Below are 6000 nucleotides of genomic sequence, written 5' to 3'. Positions count from 1 at the left end.
GTTGCATAATAATTGTGGCGGGCATTAGGTGTGTGCCTCTTTGTTGTTAGGAAATGAATGTAGTAAATTGGTCAGCGGAAAGCTCTCGCAAAGATAGATGAACAAGAAAGTGTGTGTGTGCTCTAGAAATTGTGTTTTCTCAGAGCTACGTGTGAGTAAATGGGGCTGATGGTCAACAGAAAGTCTGCAGTCAGCTCCTTCACCACAGGAGGATGGAGACACCAATGATTTCCATGGAGACAGTTAAAAAGAGAGAGAGAGAGAGAGAGAGATACACACACAGAAACTGAGGGTGTGTGGGGGGAGAGAGATAGAAGGAGGTGTGTGTACGTTGGGGGGTGGGGGGATGATAAATGAGTCTACACCATGCTGTCATTTGTACTTTGGCATCCAGTCCAAAGCACAATTTAGTGTAAAATATTACGCTGGCCCCTTCAGATGACAAAGTTTAATGCTGATGTATGAATAGACAGAGACTATCCCCAGCTGCTATTGAACAGAGGGAGGTAGCTATTCTTCTCAAAGGGCAATTAATTAGTGTACACACAACCACTGCAGAGGATGGACACTGAAAAAGGGCAGCATTACTCTGGTGTTGTGTGTGGAACAGTGAAATACAGACAAGTCAGTGGAGTTGATTAGGAACACCTGAGAGGGAGCGGGAACCAAAAGAGGCTCTGGCTTTGTGAGAACACAGATGAAATACACCATTTTAACATAAATGCATCACACATTTCTATAATTTACCTGAGTAGAGGATGTTGATTTACAGTCTTTTTTTGTGTGAAATTTCCAGAACAGTTTAAGTGTAATGTTTATTAATCATTATTTATTTGTTCTTTTCAATTCACTTCTATGAAGAATCACCCACAATGTTTTCTGTTTTCAATGCAATCACTTGCAAAAACAGCATTATTTCAATTTTTGATAAATATAATTACATTTATTGTGCATATATATTTGATGTAAACACACGTTAAGTATAACATAAACTTACGATTAAACTTACGATACAAATTTAGCAGCATTTCTCAGTAGCGTGATGGTAACGTCACAACTATCTGACTCAAATAGCTTTTCAGTAGCAAAGTTAATTAATTGACCTAGTAGCATGGTAGTGTCCACAAAAGTTACAAGGTCCGGATAAAAGTAGGGATATTAAAATCAAGGGTTAAGTAATGTGACTAACGCCAGTGCCACACCAATGCATGTAGACGAGGGAAGAACTTCCGCATAACATCACATACTAATCCTTCAGTTTATTCTGCTTTCTGCTTCCCTATTGGCTTTTCTTAGTAAGGCCCGCCCTACTCTGCCTCAGTTTGGCTACATTGCACTTCCTGATGGGTCTCTCTCATGTCTTGGCTATATACTGTATATATTTAAGGCTCGTCCCAATACCCCCCCTTAGCCCTACCCCTTGGCCCTACCCCTACATTTGCGCATTCCCGTGAGGGGTAGTGCTGTCCCAATTCCTTTTTGCGTGTAGGGGTAGGGGGCATAACGAGGGGTAGTAGGTATGAAACTAGCCCTTCAGAGCGAGGGATTTCAGATGCTGACTTGCCAGCAAGGGGTAGACATCGCCATGGCTACCACTGAGCAAGAGACGGGGAAAAAAGTTCATACATAGCTAACGTTACCGTCGTCAGGTTGCTTGTTAGCTAGCTAGCTAGCTCACACTATCTGGCGTCTGTCATCTGTCCTGTTCTGCAAAATTGTCTGACTTTTCACATTACGATAACACGCCAGCTAGTATAACTATGCTGCCTCGTAATGTTAGCTGGTTAGCTAGCTAGCAGAAGTCCCCTGTCGTCTGTCGTTCATCAAACGAAGCATGATGAATGGGGAACTGCCCATTGGTCCGACATCCCATTGTTCCGACCATATTAAACCGATTGTTCCGAAGTCCCATTGTTCCGAAATCATCATGATGCCCTGTGGTTAAGGTCTGATTAGGTTTAGGCACAAAAACCACTTGGTTAGGGTCAGGAAAAGATCATGGTGTGGGTTAAAATGAAAAAGAAAGTGGCAAACACATAAGCCGTGAGCCTGCTTCACCTCAAGCCTTTCCCAGCTGACCCAGAGCCGGTCGCGGCGCACCATCAAGGCAGAAATACGCCCACTGGGAGCCATTCAGCACCGCGGACCGTCGGACTAATGGGATGTCGGACCAATCGGCTGTCGGACCAATGACATGGACCCGATGAATGCGGCAAACGCGATCAGTAGGATGAATGAGACTCCATTGTAGATGCCAGTTGGAAATGTGGATGGCTTGCAGCTTCCTGTTTAAAATAGTTACGTATGCATGAACGTAACTGACGCGATGACGTAGTGAGTTGTGTCCCAATTCCTAGGGAAAGATTTCAACCCCTACCCCTCTTTACTTCATTTTGAGGGCTAAGGGGTAGTGGGCAAGGGGGTTTATTGGGATTGGGCCTTAATGGATTTGCAGTGATCACTAGAGAAATAGAGACAACAAGGGGTTAAGAAAAGAGCTAAGAGACAGAGAGCAGTATTACGTTGATGTCTCAGATGTCTCTTTCACATTGTAAGTCAATAGGAAAAAGGTTTTTTGGGCCTCATGGCATCATGTAATGGTGTAAGGTGCTTTGGTAGAAGATAATATGTCCAAGCTGTGCTCACAGATGGTTCAACTGCCCCAAGTGGCCAAAAATATTTATGGAAGTTTGAATAATATAATTAATTTGAATTATTAGATTAATTTCTCAGTTTGTCTCACTGTAATGGCTTCTTCGGTCTCCTTGTTCAAACAGATTAACAGACTGGTGTGAAATGACTCTGGGACAGTACATACATGGACAGGCCATTCTCAATGTTTGAAAGTAAAAACCCAAAAGATCTTTGTAAAGCCAGTTTAGTTTAACCTTTCAAACAGAACGAGTGTTGATGTACCCAGGTGTCAAGATGTTCTGTTACTATGAGACAAATTATCCACCTTATATAACCACAACACCTAAACACTCTCTAAAATAACTGCTGGTACAGGTGATATACGCTAATTCCTATCAGCCACTTGCACCTGAATCAAGCTTTTATAATTTTAGAGATAGCATGACAGCTGCCTTTAACTGCAAGAGGCAGCCAGAATTTTGCCTGGATTATGGCATTCGCTGCAGCAGCTGTGCAGTTTCAGCTGTCACCCACCGTTCTGTAAAGGACAAGAAGGTAAGTGCTCCAGCTGTAAATGTTCATTATCGTCATAGTTTCAGTTAGGCAGTCTAAAGCCCCCCTTTTTTCTGTCTGTCTCTCTGTCTGAGTGTTTACTACATTTGCAGTGGCTGCTACAATAACTTGTAGGTCATTTGATATTTGATTTGTGAGAGCAACATTTTTTAAACGGGCTCTATGTCTGTCTCCTAGAACAGTGGTTCCCAACTGGTCCAGCCACAAGGTCCAGATTTCACCTTAGTCATTAGTTCAAGGTCCACACAGTTTAATACATTCAGCCTCACGCTTGTGTTTAGCCATGTCGTCAAGCTAGTTTGCTGTCTCTGTTAAATAGCTGTCTGTTATTCACTCTACAGCAGGAAATGGCACTTCAAAATAAAAGCTCCTTCCTGGAAATTCAGTTCTTGTTGATGTTCTTGTGTTTCTTGTGTTTCAAATACATGGGCCAGATGTGGCCGTCGAAGAGGCCGGGGGGGTCTGGCACCCTGTAGTTCCTAAACCACCTCCTCTTTTTGCATTCTTGGTATGGGATGGAAATTAGCACGTCGATGGTTGAGGACGTCGATCAAAGGTCCGTAGGTGTAAAGCACAAAGCCCTCCACAATAAGGATGTGAGTCTCCTTCTCCTCATTATGGTCAAACTTTGGGACCATCTCAGTATCCAGGGTGTTATTGACGCCATGAGACTTCTTGAACTTCACTGGGTTGTCCAACCATGTATAGATCGTACTCATCATGGCGTCCATGTCCAGAGCAGTGATGACATTGTACTGCTTAAAGCCATCATCACCAACTTCAATCTCTACCTTTTACATTTCACCAAAACCACAAACTTTAACCAAAACCGAAGCTCTCGTATGCCAGATATCCTCCCCAAGCACCTCCTTGCGAAGCCTGCACGGTACATGAATGTAGGGTTTGTTATCTGAAAGAAACATCTCTGAACATAATCCAGGCAACGATGAAATTGCCATAACAACATAATGAAGGAAGCAGTTTACAAATGTAATTTCTGGGAGACAGGGATGTATTCTTATATGTGCAATGGATGAAATGACTACATTTAGTGTAAAAGGGGTCAGTCATGATAATAAACCCAGACAGAATTAAAGCCTGACTCTGCAGTTTCCCTCAGCTATACATAGCCTTTTAGCATCCTTTAGCATCATTGATTTGGGTTTACAGCCGGCCATTGTACTGATTTGGTTCACTTTCACAGCGCTCATTGTGTTGTTTTCCGCAGCAGCAGGCAGCTGTTTCCAGTGAAAAAAATCTAAAATCCACATGTATGGTAAACTACCTGCCTGAATGGGAGCTTAAAGGAGACGTATAAATTTGTCAGGTGGACACAAACATGGTGCCAAATGAATACTTACTGTATGTTGCTCTGTATGTGCTGGAAGTGTGAATTGCCTCCTGAGACCTTGCGTCCTCATATGAGGACATTACATTTTGGGTTTTCCTTTACCTTATACTTAATTCTGCTTAACTAAGACCTGTTGTCCTCCATTTTGAACATTTTAATGCTCATTCTGCAGCCAATCCCGACACAGAAGTGGACAAGGTACAAAACCTGATAAAATTTCATTGTTGAAACTTGTTTATTTGCGCAAAATAATGTCTGTAGGCTTACAAATTTGACTAATTTTAGCAACAGTAACAAGATAAAATGCCGTTAATTTGGAAGTACTTGTTTGAGGACATTGGGACTAAATTATCATCTTGTTTGAGGACACTGGGACGTTATTATTGTTTTATCCCAGCATTTCACACAGGCCAATTAGGTGTGACAGACTGTTCCTACAGACAAAAAGGACATTTGTAAACTGTAGTGTGTTATTTTGTTTTTGCACAGCCATGTTAACACATTGAAATGAAGAGTTTTGTACAGTTTTAGACTTGAACAGTGACCCCTAACCCATACACATTAAACAATTGGGTAACACTTTACTTGAAGGTATTTACATAAGGGTGACATGACACTGTCATAAGACATGACATAGTATTGAACCTGTCATGAACATTATGTACATGTCATAAATGTTTATGACTGCTGTCATTAAGTGTCATAACAATAATAATCATTATGTCAACTTGTCATAAACACAAAAGAGGTGCATTTCTTGTTAATGTCAAGTTGTTGTGACAAAGACATCTTCTGGTAATGTCATCCTGGTTAATGTCAAGTTGCCAAAGTTGCTTGGTCATGATTTGCTGAAGTTCTTTGTGCACTGCTGGTATATTACAGCTAATAGAACATTGATTAGAAAATTGGGTTACACAAAAAACGACTAGTTCCCTCAGTCATTATCAATTAACTGATCATTAGCTACTCTATCACATTTGATTGGGAGGTACTCAAGAACTGACCATTTACTAATGGTTTGTAACTCATTCGTTCCTCATTCCTCAGTAACTACTCGTTTTTTTGTGTACCATTGTAAAGTGTTACAGGAAATTGATTAGTTTATTGGTATTTATTACAGAGAATAGCCTATTCACTAAGTAAAATTAATTTCACTTTGATTTGCCCCAAAACTTAAATGATTTCCATGCCTCCTTCATTATGGGATGGTACATTAGTGCTTATGTGCTTGAAATATAGTGCTTGTGTAAATGTGTGTAAAGTGTTTAGAGCTGTAGAATGTGCAGCTGTCACATTAGAAATAAACAAAGGGAACAAATAAATCCAGTATATTCACCTGTGAGTTCAGACAAGGGTCTGACAACAACACAGCTGTGCTTCATTGACTCTAATGCAGTTGTTTCAGATGTCATTTTCAGGCTGGTTTTGTGGATTTGGAGCTA

The sequence above is a fragment of the Epinephelus lanceolatus genome, chromosome 13 (genome assembly GCF_041903045.1).
Source record: "Epinephelus lanceolatus isolate andai-2023 chromosome 13, ASM4190304v1, whole genome shotgun sequence".
In the NCBI taxonomy this organism is placed as follows: domain Eukaryota; kingdom Metazoa; phylum Chordata; class Actinopteri; order Perciformes; family Serranidae; genus Epinephelus; species Epinephelus lanceolatus.
The sequence above is the reverse complement of the archived record's forward strand: the minus strand, read 5'-3'. Positions refer to the sequence as shown.